This window comes from Geospiza fortis, unplaced genomic scaffold (assembly GCF_000277835.1).
Source record: "Geospiza fortis unplaced genomic scaffold, GeoFor_1.0 scaffold408, whole genome shotgun sequence".
NCBI lineage: Eukaryota > Metazoa > Chordata > Aves > Passeriformes > Thraupidae > Geospiza > Geospiza fortis.
The window spans coordinates 3965510-3986464 of record NW_005054330.1 but is presented as its reverse complement, the minus strand read 5'-3'; the positions used below and the strand labels follow the sequence as shown (position 1 = coordinate 3986464).

Sequence of the window (20955 nt, the reverse complement as noted above, 5' to 3'; positions counted from 1 at the left end):
AGCAAGTGTCCATGCTGAGGGGTGTAGTAACTGTCTTGGACAAAAATGTCATCTCTCTCACCATAAGCCAGTGCAGTGGTGAGCACAGTGTGCACAAAACATGCATTGCTATCTTATTTTTTTTTTCCAATAAGAAACAATCTCATTCCCTTTACCCATATCTACAGATCCAGCAACAGTTCTTAATATGAATGACACCTTAAATATAGCACTTTTAGCACTTCACCACATTTTCTTTTCTTTGCTTTTCCCCCAAAACTGACCATACACAGGCCTGTACTTAACAAAGACATCTTTTTAAGTTTCACTTTGGTGAAGTCTTTCAAGCAAACCACTCTAAGAATTGGTCCCAGCAGTATTAGGACTGTACCGCCTACCAAACATCCCTCCAAGTCAGATACTTAACCTATCACCCTGAATCCTTTGTATTTGATTCTTTGCAGCCACCACGAAGTCTCAGCACATCTAAGCCTGGCAATTGAGAGAAGGCCAGAAAGCCACCATTGCTTGTAAGAGCAGAAGGCCTAACAGACTCAAAGTTCTACAAACTGCCTGTATTGCATCCAAATGACCTAATGGGAAAGCAGAGTTTACTCACTTTCAAAATCCCTCATTTCTTTGGCTGCTTTTCCTCAACTCCTACTTCTTATTTTGATTGTTTTATTCCTCTGTCTTCTTCATTTGAGACTTCAAGCATTATTTAAACTCAGCTCACAGACTGCAGGGGGTCACTCTATGTATGTTTCCAAAATCCACCTTTTCTTAGCAAGGCTCCCATCCTGCTGGCTTTGTCCTCCAGCCCTGCACAGCAGTGGTCCAGGGCTGCAGATACCTGGGGCACATTTGGCCAGCCCTCCCTGACAGACAGCTTCTCAGCCCGGGGGATTACAGCCCCAGGCACGTTATGAAAGGCAGCCCAGCAAGGTCATGGGGTGTTGAAAACTTTGCTACAGTCCAAAGCACAGGATCTTCCTCCTTTCCTTCCCTGCACACTATTCTTGTCAAGGCCAAGGATTTCCTGGCAGTCCTCAAAGTACACAAATTATAGGCTTTTGTCATGAATTAAGACTTAAAACTTCTCTTCATTTTAAGAAAGTAGAAGGGGTGGAGCAAAGCAGGGGGAAAGGTACTTTTGCCTAAGATTTGGTTTTGAAAAGGGGATTGACAGCCTATGTATGTGCTTTATCCTGTAATCTAAAAGCTCCTCAGGACAGGACCCTTAAAAGTATTTTATGCTGAACCATATACAGAGCAAGAGAACCGGCAGCTCCCTGCCTCCGTTCCAGTCTGCTCAGCTTCTCCTAAATCAACACTGCCAGAAGGCAAGACAGCCCTATAACAAATTAGCACCGCTCACAATTTGTTGAAGTTGCTGTTGCTATGTTTGTTTATTTAAAACACGCGCAAGCACACACACACACACAAGCCTCCCGAGCCTGCTCTCTGCTGCCATCCCCCAAACTCCAGATCTGTAGTCTCAGAGAGACAAGCAAAGGCTGTGGATTAAACTCATGCAGAGCTACAGCCACTGTGCTGGGACTCTCCTTGGGTTTTGCTCTTTCACTACAAGCAAAACCAAAGAATGCCCACATTATTCCAGCCTGGAACATCATGCTGTAGAAATCCTTATTTCAGCACCTGAATAGGGAAGTGTTGTTAAGAAAAAGAAAGAGCCACAGGCTTGAAAGGACCCAGTGCTAATAAAACTCTTAGTGCTAATGCTATTTATGAACATCCAAGGGATAATCTGCACCCCTTATCAGCCCACAAGATTATAAGATCTTTAAAATAGGAAACATGTCTTTCTTCATAAAGCACTGTATAAGTTTACAAAGCACAATATTAGTGGTAATAAATAATTGTCAAAGTCGAGCACAGAGGTGGCTGTAAAACCTTAAGCACCATCAGTGTTCCCATTTCATTCTGAGCTCTGTGTAGCAGCACATTCTTGCCTAAGAATGTACAGTGCTACTTGTATAGCACAGTGCATGCTTGTGCTGACTTGGTCTCTTATGCAGCAATCTGGTTTTATTTTAAGGGATGATTTGTGAAATGTGCTATGCTTTTACTCACAGTGGAGAAAGTAATGTTTGACCATGAGGTGATCACAATGAGGGTGATTTTAAAGAGCTGTAGTAGATTCTTATCCTTCCACCAAACTGTTTAGCTTGCCAGCCTGTGTCAGTGTGCCAGCAGTGATTCCTCTACACAGCATTTCTATCTGTAGGCAATTATCACACACAGAGCACCCTACTATCAGAGCAATTGCTCACCAGTTCCATCATGTAGCCTATAGAGACAGCTTTCCTTTTACGTCTCTTGGTTTATATGACAATAAGCTCTGGGCTGCTGCAGGCATAGTTTAGAGGACAGTAAAGTCAGCATCATCCACTCAGACACTTACATGCTTTCATTCAGTTTGGTTTTTTTTTCATTTTAGGGAAGTGTTTTTCTGTCTTATGAATGTTTTAATTTCTGGCTGCTGACAGATAACTGCATCATCCAAAGCATCCCTGCTCACTTGGGTGAGCATGGCTTTGGTTTCTGGACAGGTGAATGCCACAGATACCACAGCTATCTCTACCAGTTTAACAACAACTAAGGAAATTAAGAGATTTTCTATTCAGATTGAGACCTTTGCATTGAATTTTGCTGGTGCCAAAACATCCTAATTTTTATCTTCAGTTAACTCATGATTTATCAAATGTTTAAATACTCAAGTTTTAGTATTTCAAAAACTACTCACTTTGTATTTGTCACCTAAGGAAATTACTAAGCAATTGGTGCAATTTTTTCCCTGCCAGAAAAAAAAAAATGCCTCAAAGAGCAGAGCTGAATGCATCACCCTCCTTCTTTCAGCATAATTAAAACCATCTCACTGGTAATTATTGTCCTCAAGGTGGGTGTGGGGGAGTGAAAATCTGTAACAGATTCTATTTTTAGAAGATAACCTTGGGAAAAACAGGAGGTACCAGAGAAACAGGCATGAGGGGTGAAGTTATGACAGTACTGAAACTAGCAGGAGACACAGGTGTACCAGGTGTCTGTGCCAGAGAGCTCTGAGAACACAAATGTGGCCACACCTCCTGCAAGATTTAGGCTTGGCTGGCAGGTTTCAGAGGCACTCAGAATTCACAGAGACAATTCACATATTTAAAAGTTTGAGCAAGAGTTTAAAAAAAACCAAAACCAAAACCAAACCCACACTAAAAAGTTATTTTAAAACTTTGCTGGATCACTTCCCATGGAGTTCTCCCCTCTCAGCAAGGAAAGGGGTTAAAGGAAGGAGAAAAGAAACCAAAAAGCCAAGCAGAACCAAACCCTAAAAACAAGCAGAGAGGCTGGAACTTCCCTAACACAGATGGAACAACACAGCAGTTCTACAGCTACATAAATAGGATCAGAATCTGGCCCAAGGAGTAATACATGTACAAACTTCTGCTCACAGCCACAACAAACATTGATACCACACCTTAGAGTGGAAGGAAAAAGTAAAATTTTTCCATCCTTACCACTTCCAGCAGAGCCCAGTGGTGTAAAAGCATCAAGAGACAACCAGAGGATGCAGGAAGTTCTCTTAGTGAGGATACATTTGGACTAAACCTCTCTCAGCAATGTGCATTCCCAAACACCTGTACCTAGGATCCAGCTGCTTTCAGCCCCTGGCTGCACATTATTCAGCCACATGCAGTTCTGTCACAGAGAAGGGCTGAATAAATTGTGGCATTGTTCCCCCACAGTGCAGGTGCTCGGAAACACAGACATCCTGAGGCTCCCCAGCCACAGGGATGTTCTGATGCCATCCAGCTTTCCCTGACCCACCAAGTCAGTCCACTTTGGCTTAATCTATTCCATTCTCCAAGCATTTTCTTGGCAGGCACTTCACTCAAAGAACATGTTTTAACAACAGGAAAACCACCTCAAAATCCCAATCCAAACAAGTCAACACCTCTGAAGAACTTGAATAAGTCACATCCTTCTTATCACAAGGTATCCTCCATCACAGATGCTAACATGGCTTTCACACACCTGCTTTCTCTGGAACCTCATGTAAGAAACCTGACAGTAATGCCAAATACCCAGACCCTTCCAGGAGCAGTCATTGCACACTCAGACCTACTCCAGACAATGAAAGTCTTATAATAGGGTATGTAATGTGAAAGTTTAATCTTGTGCAGGCAAGAAATAGCAGGGACTTGCCTATTGAAAAATTAGGAGGTATATAGTAATTAATCAAATTGATTTAAAAGAGTCAGCTGCCTGTGTGAATGCTGGCCCTGGCAGAGACAATCCCAACGCTAGGCATTTGCTTACAAATAGGCAAGGTGCTTTGGCACAGCTACTGAATCCTTTGAAAAAGTTGGTTTTGACATGTTGGAAAAGGACTTGGATTTTTCAGCTGCTCTTTAAGTAGGAGGCAATTGAGACAACACACCCAAGAACTGCAGCAGACACCACTTTAAAATTTGTCTTCATTATGTTCTAATTTTTACACAACTTTCTAACATTAGCAATAGCCAGATGAAATTTTTCATCTTACTAAAAGCAGAGGAGAGGTCAGGAAAACACCGTTACACATCATTTGTTCTTTCTCTAGTGATAGTCAGAGTCTAGAGTCCTGGCCCAGGGTTTCTACTTATATTTTCCCTGTAATTCTTAAGCCAACAAAGCAAATAGAGTTAGTTGCCAGGTTTAGTGGGTTTCAAAACAAAATGTGTATTAGAAGGGGGGTTTTTTATTATCATATTATTTAAAGGATTTAGTGAGGAATCTAAAAATTTGTGGAAGGTTTTGTTGGAGGGGGATTAGAAAGAGAAGAGCCTTATAAAAACAACCCAAACAGGGAGTTTGTTCCTCTTCTCCACATAAAATCATAGAATCACTTAGGCTGGAAAAGACCCCTAAAATCAAGTCCAGCCACTAACCCATCACTGCCAAGTCCACCTCTAAACTGTGTCCCCAAGTGCCCCATCTCCACATCCTTTGGATAATCTCCAAGGATGGCAATTCCACCATTTCCTTAAGCAGCCTGTTCCAACGCTTGATGACCCTTGCCTTGAAATTTTCCCTCATATCCAACCTAAATCTCCCCTGGTGCAACTTGAGGCCATTTGCTCTTGCCCTCTTGCTTGTTACCTGGGAGAAGAGACCAATCCCCATCTGGCTACACCATCCTTTCAACCTTGTTGAACCTCACCCAAGTGGCCTCAGCCCATGGATCCAGCCTGTCCAGATCCCTTTGCAGAGCCTTCCTGCTCTCCAGCAGATCAACACTCCCACCCAGCCTAGTGTCACCTGTGAGCTCACTGAAAGTGCCCTCAACTCCCTTGCCCAGATTTCTGATAAGGACGTGCACACTAAAGCCTGCCTTCCATTAGGGAAACAAATCCAAAAGACCTGGAAAACACTGCACTGAGACACACGGTGGGGAGGTTCTGGGAAGCAAAGCAGCAGCTGAAGTTATATGGAAATAACAACAACATTCACAGAAGTTCCCCTTGGATACATGTCAGCATGTGGGAATGAAGGATTAAGATTGAGTATTTGCATTTCCCAGTCAGATGCCAAGATAGCAAAGCTGGCAGGCTGAGGTGTTGGGGCATTCCTTGAAGGAAGTCTCCAGCCATGAACACTGTGTGTACAGAGCTCTTCTGCTTGCAAGTCTCCCTCTCTCTCTCTAACAGTGAGTATTTTGAATTTTTTAAAATGTGCTCTAGGTTAGTGCTTATAAAAGTAAAGCATTAACAGCTCCAGCATAGCACAGGCAGCTGGGCAAGCTCTGCTGACAGACCCTTCCCAACACAACCCCAAATTAATCCTGTGCTGTGCTCCCAACCCACACACAGCAAGCAGGTAGTACCATGGTGCCAACTGCTTCAGTCAGCAGGTAAGAGCAAAGTGCCATGTTATTAACTCTTCCAAAGGCCACAGCAGAGCATTCTGATCCCTGCATACAACAGACACCTGAATAATTAGAGTGCAGGGCTGAATCCTCTAGCAGACATGGCTTTTAAAATAAGATGTAGCACTTCTGCATCATGGCCCTCTACAACAGATCTCAGTGCTTTTATGCTGCTTTTTTAAAGGCCAGCATTAACATTGCCAATGATACATCACTTACCAGGTGGAAAAAAATTCCAAACCAAATCACACAAAAATAGAGCCATCATTACAGAGGATGAGGCATCATGATCTGTTTTAGGGCATCCAAGTCAGAACCACCACCTAAAAGGTCAGGTCTTGCCCTCTTTCTGCATCAGCCCTGGTCTGGCTCAGCGTTCTAAACCCCATGGGCTTGAGGGCAGCACAACAGAGCAGGCAGCAAAGCACAGCCAAGGATCAGGAACACTCTTGAACAAAGCTGGTTGTAAAGCCAAATCCTACATGTCAGAGGTCACAGCAGTAACTGAGGATTGTGCTTCAACCCCCAAAACATCCTCTGGTATCCAGGAAGGCTGCTGGCAATAGGTGAAAGATGGTGGTGAGACAGAAGAACAATGAAGAAAAGGTCCTTGGAATTGTTGTTGACACTGTGTGGTGCACAGCGAGAAAGCAGAGCAGCACTGGGACCAGGAAGAGCTTCTAGGGAATATTCCTGAGGGCCTTTGGGCCTGAAATTCTCCTCTCCAACATCCCAGCCTCCATAGTCAGAAGTGAGATCAATGCCTAACTACACAAGATGTTTCCACTTTGTAATGACCTTCATTTCTAGGTGATTAATTGTTGCTGACTTCCTCCTTTGGAACTCTGTAGCAGCCCAGCAAGAAAGAAAGTCTGGACATTCTCCCCAAAGTCCCCCAAATGCATCAGAAACTGGAATCTGCTGCAGGGCTGCAGTAAATTGTCTCAGCAGTTTCAGTAACGAGGTCTTCTGAAACAAAGTGCAATCAGAGTTTCTGCCTGGACTTGCCAAAAGACCTTAATGCAAATAGAACTGCAGGAAAATTAGGGTGGACTCTAGTGGCTGCCTCCCCCTCAGGGTTTTCGGTTTTCTGTTGGTTTTTTTTTTTTTTCCCCCTTCAATCCTGATGAAATTCATTACAGTTGCATTTAAACTGAGGTTGTGATTTAAATTTTCCAAAGCAGGCAGGACAGGTTTGAAAGCCTGATATATCAGAGTGTGTGTGCTTCCTGAGAACCAAGGCAGTTGCAGAGCCTTCCCCAAGGGGTGCCTGGTTGGTCCCCTCACCCCCTTGACACGTTTGTTGTCACACAGGCCAGTGGATTCCTGGCAAGTTGAGCAGGCTTGCTCCTTACAGCCAAGCAGCCCCACATTCAAACATGCCACTACGTTCCTTGAAGGTATTTACTTTTTAGTGCTACTTTAAGTTCAAAGGGGCTAGTAAAGCCCCATTAAGCCATTTACATCAAACTGGTTAGTTAATTATCCTGTTGCAGGCTTTAAATTAGCAATTTATAACCCCTTCCCTGGAGATGCCAGTATTTAGAAACAACTCAGCCAGGACATTTTGCAGGGTGCAGTTAAGGAACAAAAAACACCACTAAACCAAACCACCACCCCCCCCCACCCCCCAAAATCCCAAACCAACCCAGAATAAATATCTTCAGTTTTTGATTGCACAGATCCTAACTTTGCAAGAATCCAGTAGGAACAGAGGTGAGGGAGAGCCCACTTTTACCAGCTAGCAGGGATAGTGAGGCTGTGTCTACCTTAGGCGACGCAGCAAAATGTGATTTGCAGAGGCCCAAAGCCAGCCTGGGAGGCACCACAGCTAAAGGGGGATGATTCTTTCATTACAACAAGATATTCTGCTTCTCAGTAGCACAATCAAAGGTATTTTTACATTCATATGTAAAAAAATGTGTCTGCCCACAAGGAAGGAAAGCTATTTGAAGGTTTGGATTTGGTCCGAAGACCAGCATAAAGCTGCAGTCCTCTTTCAGTTTAGGATTAAAAAGATATATATTTATACTCCCTTGTCATAAGGATCAATAACCCCATGGGCCAAGTGAGGCTGGGAGCTGAGGGGTGTCCATTCCCAGGATCCCCTCCCCTGCCAACAACCTTTAGTTTCTGAGAAGAGTCTGTCATCCACTCATGGACTGGTTATTCCAGACCACCACACTCAGAGTGCAAAGCTGCAACAGAAGAGAACTATCACCTTCCCCCCAAAATACCTGACTGCCCAAACTAAGCAGGGCCTGGAGCACAACCCGCCTCCTTATTTCCACCAGCCATTACTTCAGTTCTGCAAACAATTGACATACTGGATGTTTACCTGAAAATCTTATTTAAAACAAAGATGGGAGGGAAAGCCTCTCCAGCTACTATTTCCACACAACAATCTATCAAATGTAGGAGAAGCCTTGGCCCCAATCTTGGGAGGTGTCCCAAACCAACAAACACTTAACACCTCACCAAGAGCAGGAATCCGTGGAAAGAAGGGCCATGTGGAATGAGACTAAGGCAAACTAGGAGATTTCACATTAACATCAAAAAAAGGCACATCAAATTTGAGAGAATTCCATTCTACTTGAAAGACATGACAGACAGATGGAATCAAGTCATATGACAGACCCTGCAATTTCTTTTTCCTTCATCTTAATACATCCCCTTTTCAACAGCAAAAAAATTATCCTCTGCCAAACAAGTGTCAGATAAACTTCAAAAAGAGAGATAAAAATCTAAGCATTTTAATTCTTTATGCTATGCAATCATGAGATTTAGTTTGTATTTACTTGCTGCTTCTTATGGAGAGTAACTGTTTCACAGTAATTTTTGGGTTGGGGGCAGATGGAAAGAAGAGAAAGAAATACACTCAGATTTCAAAGTGACAAAATATTTTTGTACAAAATTTGTAAGATGATACGAATTTCATGTGATTTACTGCTCTAAATTGCAAGACAGAGGCCTTATAATAAAAATACTGGTAAACAGAACACAAAATCTAAATTATCTAAAGGACCGAAAAACCCAACCCCACACATAGATGACATTCTCCGAATTCTCTGCTCTTTCTTGGGAGCAGTTACACCGAAACCATCACTCAGACCAGAGGCTGTTCTCTCCTGCAAACACCAGCCCGGCCTTTGAAACAGCCCGGTGCTAACAGGCTACAGGGCTGCCTCATATTAGGGAATTATAAAATAATGTGCAACTGGGGAGAAAGAAGAAAGCAAAGCCCTCCTGAGGATAAAATGAGTGTCTTCCCTGCTCCACCAAAACCTTCCATTTCCAAGGCATGCAATAGCCAGCCTGTGCCTAGAACAGGTGTGTCTCCTTAAATACCTCACATGTCACCACTTGTGTCCCATGGACACAGGGCTGGGGATTATATTAGTACCAGTGCATACCAGCTGGAGCTACCCCCGCCGGTGTCCTGTGACTCCTCGCACGGGGGGAGCCGCTCTCGCCTCAGGCACGGCCCCTTTGCCACATGATCCCGGAGACAGACAGACAGACAGCGACCCTGCCACTGCTGCTTCCGAGCACTTGTGCTCCAGGGGCCGACCCAAGCAAGAGAGCTCCTCCAGAGCAGGAAGGGGGCACTGCCGGGAGACAGTGAGCCAGGCTCCAAGTATCCTTTTCTTTCCCTCCCCTGCGCTTTTTACCAGCAAAGTCTCAACCAATGCATGCCAAATAGACACGCTGAAGACCTCCTTTAGACAAAAAAAGATGCATGGCTAACAGAGCAAAGTCCACTCGGCCATTCCCAAGCAGAAAATGCTGACAGGACACAATGCAGGTATGGCTAAAGCAGGATGGAGGAAGAACAAAGGAGAGCGAGCCTCATACGTCTTCAAGTCAGTGCAGAAAGACACCCCTTGGCAATTTCAACCTAATTCATCACTAACCTTGGAGCATGCTAGCTGCTGGCCTAAGCAGCTGGAAGAGATAGTAAGAAAATTTTTATGGCAGCAAACACATTAGTGATGTTTTTTGTGTCACAAGTGGCACAGATAATACAACAGGAAGAACTACTTGGTTTTAGCTATAGCTCTGCATCACAATTCAAAGGAATTCTTCAGCATGAAGATCTCCCCCATTGCCATTCATCATGAAGGGATCTTGCAGTACTGATCAGGGAGCCAGAGCACCAACAGATGTGAGAAGCTGCTGAGCAGCACACATGGGCTAAGAGGTGGAGCCCTGTAGGGTCCTTCCTAGTCCTCTTTAGAGCATAAGTGCTTTCGTTTTCCAGAGAACAATTCTTGCAACAGCTTTTAGGAGAGAGAGTAAAAATGAATAGACCAATCTTGGTGAAAAGCCTAACTTACAAGGAATCTCATCACATCCATTAAATATTACACTGTTTAATTAATTCCAATTTCCAGGTTCCAATACACATCAGGTTTATCTGCTCATCCCTACAGTAAATGACTCCAGGCATCACAGTCAGCTGTTGGGGATGAAGGCATTGCCAAGCTAAAGTTCTTCTCAAGTGCTTTTTCCACCTCTGCTTTATAACCCCTCAAGGACTGGGTGAAACAGAGGGTTCAATGGACCCAGCTCATCAGTCCAGTGCAAGCTGGAAGCAAAGGGAAATTCTGAGATACTTTACATCCCATTCATCTCTTCATGTCACTGGCCATTTCTGTTCAAATAAATCTAGAATAAGGGCATTCCATTATACTTCATGCTCAAACATGTGAGCAGGACCTCAAAGCCCCCCACAAATCCATCTACCCCTACAAACACCTTCTTATTACTGCCATTACTCAGTTTCAAGAGGCCTCAAGTCTGCAGCCATAAAATTCAGCATTAACTGCCAGATGAACTCTTACAACGTAGCCAACTATTTATTATGCTGGCTCCTTCACTACCAGGCAAACATCAGCTGCAAATGCCACCCCATGTTCTCAGACACCAGGACTTTAAATTCTGAACAGCCTCCCATAACCAAAATTTAGCATCTTTATGTTTTCTTTATTCTTTGCCAGCCACAGTGTTAGGGACTTCCTGGCCAGTTAGCAGCCAGCCTAGTAAGAGCTCTGAACTTCACACATTTGTCAGGAAATCTTAGAATACAGACTGTCCTGTACTTCTCAAGCAACTTGAAACCAAGTTAACAGAGCAGGTCCCCAAACAGAGAAATGGAGGCCCAGCTGTATTTCATAACTGTGCCACATAGAAAATGTGCACCTCCAGGAACCTTGAGACCTGGTGACACACCTAATGCAGAAATGATTACTTAAGAACCCATATTTAAAATCCCCACATTTAGTACAGGAGTGCAATCATTCACTTCATTTTTCCACAAACAAAAATTTTTCAGCCTTTGGGAAAACCAGGCCGCCTTATGAGCAACCCTCTGCATAGCCAGGGCTGTGTGTTCCCATAGGGAAAGTCTGAATTTCTAGGTGAGACCAAAACAAAACAACTCCTTTAGTGGGAGTAGCTGAGAACAGAGCTGTCCACGTGCCTCTGTACAGGCCTCCATCCAAATTACCAACTCCCACTCCTGTCAGTACTTGCAAGCCTTTAATCCAACTGAGGTTCTTCACCAACCTCCAGCTATTTCAGGACATGCCTGTCTTGGGGCATAAAATCCTAGAGAGTGTCCCCATAAATCAAGCACATTTGTTATATAATTGAAAAGGTTTTAAAGGAGAAAATGGAAAAAATCCTACTGTTATTAAGAAGAAAATTAATGATCTAGAGCACGGCAGTGATTAGCCAGATAGCTATTCTGTTTTATTGAACAACCAGACTCATAATTCAGGTGTTTTTTCTTAAAATAATATATAAATAAACTACTGGAAAGTTTTACACAACTTTAACTGGTGGAATTTCAGAGTTCAAATAAATTACATGCTATTTCACTGTTGGACTCTCTGTCTCTAAGGCCATAATTAATTTTAATGTTCAAATTTGAAGTGAAAAGACACGTGACCAGTAATAAAATAGGAAAAAACCTCTTTAGGGCTCTCTTGTAGTTTGTATCAACAATACAGAACACAGGAAAATAGGAGGCCAGGTGCACTTATGTTCAAAGGTATCTTCAGCCTTACATACTTTGAGAAGTATTTAAAACATGAAGTCAAAATTGCCCCCACTTGGGAGGAGATGAGAGAGAGGAAGGGGAGGGGTAAAAAGAGATCAGCTGTTCCATTAGAGACTTCATATATGAACACAGAGGGAGGTTCCTTTATCTGTGTATCAAACCATTGCAAATACAGGAACAGCTAGGGCAATGCCAGCAATTAAATGTGCTTTTACTTGTTTATTTATTCAGAGAGCATTCAGTGGTAGAGGAGACTGGATTTAAATAAAAGTAATTGAAAGCTACCAATTTTAGTCTTGTTTTACATTTACACTCTAGGTCATGAAGGATGATCAGTGGCTGGTAACTAGTAATCCATACTGATTTAAAACCAAATATAATCTGTTCTCAATTTGGTCTTATTTTCTGCTAACTAGAGCTTCACTATCTCCAGCTGAAACATTTATTTAATTTCACAGGTATTTATGCAGCTGATATTTTTCTTCTTTTTATAATTTTAATAAACAGCCAATGACTTTCATTAGACATTTTCTCATTTGAATGATAATGCTTGAAAATTCAAAAAGTCATGATCCACTGAGAATTTTTTACTTCATTTTTCTATGTACCATACTAAGCACTTAAGTCCAAACATGTTGAACATTTAAAACAAACCCTTTCAAAAAGAAGAGTAAGCTGTAGCTGATGATTCAAAACTGAATTCACATTGCCTTGTCCTTCAAAATCTAGAGCTACCAGATGTTGGCCTTCCATTAGATCTAGCTCTTATTCACCAGCTTAGAAAAGGAGAACAAGCATCCTGAACTTCTTAAGCTTTCCTTGTTTTCTCAACTCAAATACTTTACTGATTTTTTTTTATCTGCAAAAACAGCCTAAAGGTTGCCTTGCAAAGGCAGCTTCATCAGCCAGAATAATCTCTTGCTCCTCATGTACAGGGACAGACTTTCTGCAATTGAGCATTCTGTCTCTCCTTAAACCTTTGGCAGAACACAAGCAGTGCCTAAACAGAGACATATCTCAGCTAATTAAGATCTGTGAAAATTGCTTAAGGCAGCCATGGTAATTTCAAGTTCCTCTTCCTAGTTATTAAAAAGATTGTTCAATTCAGTAGCTCTTAGTTGTTACATCTACAATGGATTTGACTTTTGTGCAATACCCCACAAACTGCCATCAAAGACCACTAAAACCAACAAAAGCAAGAGATGATGCATCCATTTCCTACCATACACATTCTGCTTTGCTTTTCTTGGCTTGTGTACTGAGAGGCTGTGATTGCTTCTGTCCACATTTTGTTTAGCAATTTATACTAGAGAAAAAATCTTATTTCCAAGAAAAATCTTAATACATATGCCAAAATAACAAGACAAAGCTTAATTTGCTATCAGGAAGATGGCAGAGAAACAGAAGAGAGACCTTCACCTGATCAAACACAATGTTATGTGCGAAGTCCAGAAGAAACAGGCTTTCATGGAACCTTCCCATGCTACTTTCAAATTTATTTTTGCCTTCATAATCCATTATATTTCTCAAACCACTTCTGCACTAAGTTCCTTATTTGTTTATTCCTCCCCACAATAGCACTTCCATTTATAAAATTCACACTTTGTTTGCACAGACCTGTCAAGGTAAGGAAACCTGAAATGAAATGTTTCCTTTTGCCAGCTCTGTGGTGGAGGATGCTGTTCAAGCTCACCCATGGCCACATGTTCATCATCCACTAATCTGGCTGAGGTGATAAAGCAGGAAAGGTAGCTCTGTATTGGACATGGTGCCCTGGTCCTACATCATGCTGGACCACTGTCAGCTTGGACATTGAGACAATCTCCCTGCATAATTCACCAGCATTGCTGGTTTCAAGTTGTGCCTAGAGAGCAGATGCACAGAGTGCATCATTCTGTTCTTATAGATGTTTGACAAAAGAAAGTCTGGATGCACTGAAGGAATAAAACCAAAAAACCTTCTTTGCTCCTTACTATAAACAGTGATTTTGGTGGTGTGAAGGGGGAACAAAACTGCACATCCCTTCTTTAAAAGAAAGATGACTTGTAACTTGGAAAGAGTCTAATAAGAACACTATTTCTCTTCCCTAAATAAGTTCCTTGTCCAGTATTAAAGGAAAGTAGTCTTTCAGTAGCATTTCAGCCACCTCAAAGGGCTATTTAAAAAATAACATAAGGTTGTGGTGTTTAAACAAGCTTTTCCACCAATTACTTAATAGTATACAGCAGCTTCAAGTAAGAAACAGGACCCTTCATACCAAGCAATTTAAAGTAGCAATACACAGAGTGAGGCAGAAGACTTGAAGGGTAGGAAAATGCTGGGGGCAAGGGGAGAGGGGAGGTAAAAACCACAAGTAAGATTACCAAGTATATCCAAAATCTAAAAACTGGAATAAAAGCCAATGCCCTGCACCAAAGCCCTCTGGAAACACAAATATTAAAAAAAAAAAAAAAAAAGGTAATTTCTTCCTTGTTCACCCCATCAGATCAGACCCAGAGACCCAGCAGCCCACTCTGGAGAGCTCCTGCCCTTTGCTACCCCTCTGGTAGCCTTGTGCCCTGGAGTACTCCTGTGTGGCAGGCAATGACAGCTGACAGGTACAAACTCATCTGCCCGAGGACTGCCTGGCACGTGAACTCACAGGGCTCTGTGAGCTGGAAGAGAAATCTCCCAAGAGAAGAAAGGAACTTTTGCTATTTTGCCTAGAAAAGGCTTCTCCAGAGAGCAGAGCCGTGCTGGGAGGGGGCAGCGATGCCTGCGCTGCAGCCGCTCTCTCTCCTCCTGGGGCAGGGCAATGCCACGCTGCAGTGAGCTCAGCCCGCTGCTCCCAGCTCCTCGTGGAAGCATTCCAAGCTACTCAGCTTCTGACAGCTCTCCAACTGCTCTTCCACGCGGTATTGCTTTACATTACATTGCTTTCCCTGCCAGGAGGCACTGCTGTATTACAGTACAGTCATCTAGCAAAATGTAAAACTGATTCTTTCACCTCCCAAATATCAAACGACTGCTGCTGCTGCACTCACGGCTACAAGCCCTCCTCTGTGTTACACTTTCCTGCTTTGGTGCACATACAAGGGATTTTAGTACCTTCTCTTCAGCCTCCTTCCCAACCTTCTGCTTCTTCCCAGTTCTTTCTGTGGAGGGCAGCCATCCTCAGCTTCCAACCCAAGGTGTCACTGCTGGGCCCAAACCATTAGGTGCATTTTCAGTGACTAGCACCGAGAGGAGAAAGTGTGAAAAGTAACTGGAAACACTGTAGTTACTTACACTTCATTAACAAGCTCAGCTTCCTGTCAACGCAAAATTTTAAAAAAGATGCCGGCTACAGAGGCATTTTATAACACATATACATTTTTAGGCATTTGACTCCTAATGCTCTTCATTTCAGTGTGCTTTACATTACCCATAGGCTGCAAGGCAAAACTAGCTCCCTGCATTGCAGGGTAGCTGGTTTCCTTTCTAGTTTTCACCTATAAAAATAGCCAAGTTATAAGAGCAAAGGTCTATCTCTCTCTATTCTTCAGCAGTAGGCAGAATAGGGCCAAAAAGAAAAAAAAAAAAGTGAGGATGGCAGAGAGGGAGGAAAAGTAATGGCATAGAATACAGACAGTCTTTTTCCTTCTTACACCCTGTGCAATTGTTAAAGATCTCCTGATCCAGAGGTTGCATCCAGGCCATCACTTTTAATAAGAACTTATCTGTCCTTCATCGATTTTTCAATCTGTTTAGACTTCTGCTATCCATAATACCCTGTGGCAATGAGTTTCACGTGGTAACTGCTGCTTGACAGAGTGCCTCCTCTTTGCCTGCTTTGAATCAATTTAGCAAACACAGGAACTGTGAAGGATCACTCCCTACTCCCCTTGCCATTCATGACAATACAATGCATCTGCAATTTCTGTAATAAGTCATCTCTATGGCAAAGAGAAATCACAGGGACTGACTTTTTTCTCTGGACCTTCCCTAGCCCTCCACACCACCTTTGAAGGTGATGATTAAAACTGCACAGTGCCTAAGACACTGGCACACCACAGATTTACCCAGCAGCACACTGATGGTTTCTGTTTGGTTTACCAGCTTGGGTAAACATCCAGAGTTTGTTGTTTCTTCAGGGAGTACAGCATTTCCTCCCAGCTGCCCATTCGTCTCTCTGCAAGCATTTTCTGGGGACTCACTTCAGAGTGCTCTTAAGTAATCTGCTGAGGTAAAAGGTGACATTTTTCTTCTCCCAACAACTGCTGCCAAAGTTCTCTCAAATTTTTGACCCAATTCAAGTCAGTCAAAATCTCAGCTTTCAAATCCCTGCCATTTTTCAAAGTCTTCCCAACAGCAGTTTGCAGTCACTCAAAGCTCATGGCCACTTTCTTTCACCTGTACACCCAGCAAGGTCCACAAAGCAGAGAAGCAGAAAGGACACGGTCCTCTCCAGCAAGCAGGGGGAGCATTGTTGCATTAAAGTCTTTACTGACAAACCAAGGAAACTTCCTCAGTCTTGTCCCAGCCCATAACCCAGTCCTAATAAATTTCCCAGGAGGCCCCACATAACAGTGACTGTCCTGAAGGATCAGTCAGACTTGGCAGTGCAATGCACAAATCACTACCCTGCCTCATGAGCCCCTGCTAATCCCAAAAGATGTGCTTCACCAAACAGAGCTGCTCCATATAATTGCTTGGCTTATCTCCCCTCTCTTAGCTGAGCTACCATGGTTCCTAAAGGCCTTAAAATTATTGACAGATATGCTTGCAGATTTAAACTCCTTTACCTGTGCAGTGCTGTGTGCATCAGTCGTTCACACAGCATTGCCATTCGCAGGCCTCAGCTGCGGTTTCTCTGTGCTTCTTATAAACAGCTCAAGTGCTGCTGAATTAGCAAACACTGGGAGGAAACATCAGAGCAGTTTGTTTGACCACAGTTTCAGAATTTCTGGCAGGCAGTTGTAACACATCAGGAGAAAAATAACAAAAAACAAAGTTATAAACTGAAATACTGAATCTCAGCATACCCAACCAGAAAACCGAGTAGCTAATTTGAGCAAACAGGCTCTTATGAACACACAGTTACCAAAAGTAGCTCAAAATACATTAACAAAATAATAGCAACAGACATATTTTACTTCCACAGTTACAAACCTCTGCATTTGAATGAGGTAACTATAGAAATAACAACCTTTGTACACTGAAAAAATCTACAACTACCCACGAGTATAGAACAGTGTGCAAAAGCTGGAGGAATAAACTAATCCAGTTCAACATTTTGAAACATTCTTTTTGGTTATCTCATGTACTGAATATTTTGCACATAGTGCCTGCAAAAATACACTGGGTGTATTAAGATCTGTGAAGAAGAATCCCTTTCTTTCAGTTTCCTAAGGAAACTATGTGGGATAGAGCATCCTTTTACTCAATAGGATGAGAAATTGCACCAAATCCCTTGTTGGAGTTCTGACATAAAGGCAATTCAGAAAGTCAGCCAGAGACCTGCCCACACCCATCACCATGACTTTCCAAGACTGGAATGAGAAAAAGTTGTGTTTAAATTTCACGCTCAGCTTCAAATGTCAGCCATCTCTATTTTCTTCTTGGAAATATATGCACAATATACACACATGTACAGCTCCCTTCTGATATTTCTTCTGAAATCCCTACTCTGACACTTCTCGTGGTGCTGAATCTATTAATGAACAGAACAGTTAATGAACCCCCTGTATTATAAAATGCTGCCATCCCGTGAGGGATCAGAACCAGCCAGGAGCTTGAACACAGAGAACACAACAGCCTGCTCACAGCAAGCAGAAAAGTTATCACTGTAAAGCAGTTTGCAAAGAGTGCCTTAAACACTATGACAAGAAAGTGCCAGTCTGTTCAGAGCTACACCAAGCAGGGAAAAAAGTTTGAGTCACTTGAGTCACAGAGCTAGTTCTTTGCTGTTCTCCAGAAAGGAGTGCACAAACAGGTGAGGAAGCAGATCATATCTCCTGCCTTACACCTGGACACCTGTTGAGGCTTTGAGCTACAAAAAGTCAGCATGCATGTTTGTTCACATCTCCTTTCTCTGGTAACCAACCGAGAAGCTGCATTCTTCTCAGCATGAAAGTATCCAGCTCCAGTTGAACTTGTTTCATAGAATATCTGACTGAGAAAAATGAGGGAATGAGGATGCCCTCCTTGAGATAAATGTTCTGGCCTCTTGTGGGCATAACTCTCCCAAGCAGGAATTGACAACTGATAATGTTATCACAGAAAATGCATTTAAGCTCAGTTCTGTTAATAAGTTCTCTCTTAGTTGAAACTAAAGGCTCTCTATTCATCTGGTATCTTCCAGCTTATCCTGCCATTGCTCCAGAAGCAGAACTACTACTAGTGAGGAAAAGTCACCCATAGTAAGGGAATGGACCCTACTTCTAAGCCTCAGAAGAGAGATAATGGATGAATTGACTTTGCAATTTGAGAAGGGTACTTCTTATCATCTAGGACATTTGCATGAAACAGCTTCTCCAGCTCTTGGTTTAACGAATAAAGGAATCAAATCTCTCAAGACATGTTGTAAATAACCACAAAGATTTGCCATTTGAAACAGCTATACATGGCTCTCTTTCCATATCCACCATTTACAAATAAAGATTTTTCAAGTGATCAGCTGGGAGAGCTGAAGTGGGCAGAGCTCAGTGTGTAGCCAAATTGAATCATCAAGGAAAAATTTGGACAACACAATGTTGAAAGTCTTGGAGACAGTTTGCAGTGGCTTCACTATGTTCAGTTTTTCCTTAAACAAATGTTTTTCTAGCAAGCTGGTGATTTTCCTATTGTATCAAATTCCTTGGTACGTACTTGGGACAAGATTTAGTTGATCCATGAACATTTGCATGGCTTATTTTAGCTGTGAAAAAAATTCAAGTGAAGAGATGAAGAAACTTGCCTAAAGTGAAACTGACAATTGCAGAGCTCAGGAAGGACCCTCATCCTCACTCCCCTATCTCCTTGCCATTCTGCAGCTACAGGAAAGCACAGGCAAGAGGCCCTCAGCTGAAGGACAATGGTGGAGCGATCTGGCTTCAACCACCTGAGCTCAAGCTGCTGCTCCCAGTCAGCAGCAGAATCATCACATCCATCCCTTCTCAGGGAGCCCACAGCTGCCCAGCAGGCCCTGGGAGAGCTACACCCCAGGATCTATCCACGGGCTTAGGCAGAAAGTAGTATCCAAGGTACCTATCATGGTAACATCTAAATGCAAGTATCAGAGCACTTTACAGACAAAAAGGGCTTTCCCCCAGGCTGTTTAAAATTTGCATGTTCCTGTGTAGCACTGAAGACAGCAGCAATGGTGATTCATTAAGATAATGATTTAAGTAGGAGGCTTAAGAAAGTCAGGGTGGATTAACATCCAGAGGGCTGCACTGGAGCTTCTCCACTCCAGGCTGCCACCTTCCCTTTTAAGGGAATGGAGGAATTCCAAAAGTCAAGAGAACTATGAATTAACAGCAGCTATATCACAACTACAATGTATTGAAGCACAAGAGCACCACCTCTGCTCCAGCCCATCCTCCTTGGCTAGGACAAGCACAAAATTTTACGCTGCAGGAAACTTTTCGTGGCATTTTAAATTATTGGCAATTACAAATTACTGGATTTCTCTTACCTTGATTAATTTGTTAGTGTAGGTTCTCCTCAAAAGAAAGGGACTGTGTGAATTTCTTTCAAACCAATTTTCTATCCACTTTAAAAACAATACACATTTTCTTCCAACCAGTTGTCTTTCCCCACTATTGAATAATCAGATGGGTTTGATAAATTGATTGCTCCCACATAATGATGTAAATATACATATTGGGAAAAAGCACACAAGTCCTTTCCACATCCCAACATTTAATCAAATTGTGATCAGTTACGGGTTGAGACATGCATTCTGTCCGTAACACCAGGCTAATGCTCAGACAGTAACAGGCAGCTCAGACTTCATCCCTGCTAAGACAGAGGCCTTTGTACCATGATTTTCATATTTACTTTCAGTTGCCTTTTAGAGAGATGTACAGACAACCAGTCAGGCTACTCTGCTGCTCACTCGGAATGGCTGCATAGGGCAGCCGGTGTGTATTGCCCACTCACCGCTAGCTGAGCTTGGTCTGAACGTCTTCTAGGCACTCTATCCCATGCTGATTCAGAACAGAATAGCTTCCTGGAATGCAATTACAGAAACAGTGAGGGTTTGTCTTAAAAAGGGATTATTCCAGAACAGCTATTCCTCATTAACTATTCCAAATGGCCTCTTCATTAAGATGATGAAGTTAATTGAGAATAGCTCCTCCATTCAATTTGTAACTTACCTTGGTCTCAATCAATGACCCTGTTTAGATGAGCCCTTGGTGCAGCATCACACACCCCTAACACTGGTTTCACCAACAGAAACAGACTCACAGTTGCAATGAAAGCAGAGCTGCTGCATGGGCACATCTCAGCTGAGTTTGTTTTAAGTCGGGCAGATAACAGGATCAGGAAATATGTTTAAAAAAACAGTTGTTTCAATTACAGATCTCATCAGTACTGCCTGTGACATTGTGTACTTTACCAGTCTTAGGATCTGCTTTGTTCAAACTTGGTTTATTCCTTAGATATAGGGAGACCTTAACAGCAGGGAAATTTTGAGTTCTGGAACTTCTTTGTTTATTAAGTTCTTAGCTTGCAAGATTTCTCATCCAAAAGGGCTGAGAAAGTACCTGGCACATCTTCGATGCTTATTGAATACATTAAATAAATCAAACGTTTTATGATAAAATTCCACTCCCCCACACCAAACAGATGTAAGTGCAAGTCAAGGAGTCTTGAAAAATTGCACTAAAATTGATTTTGCTCCAGTTTTCCCCAAAGGAAAGAATTTGAGTATGGGTTGAGACAAAAATACGGAAAATTTAAGCTATTGTGAACAACCAAAAAGAGAAATAGAGAAAAGACAGAAGCCAAAACTAAACTTCATATTCAGCATGCATAATTTATA

At 42.5% G+C, this 20955-nt stretch overlaps 1 protein-coding gene across 1 annotated transcript in view; it reads right to left on the bottom strand.

Annotated features, from left to right (window-relative positions):
* HIC2 (HIC ZBTB transcriptional repressor 2) overlaps positions 1–20137 on the bottom strand; it is a 31709-nt gene extending 11572 nt beyond the window's left edge. The window contains exon 1 of the mRNA XM_005421468.3: positions 20070–20137. The gene's annotated coding sequence lies outside the window, so the exon portion shown is untranslated. The remainder of the gene's footprint in view (positions 1–20069) is intronic.
* Positions 20138–20955: the final 818 nt, after the last annotated feature.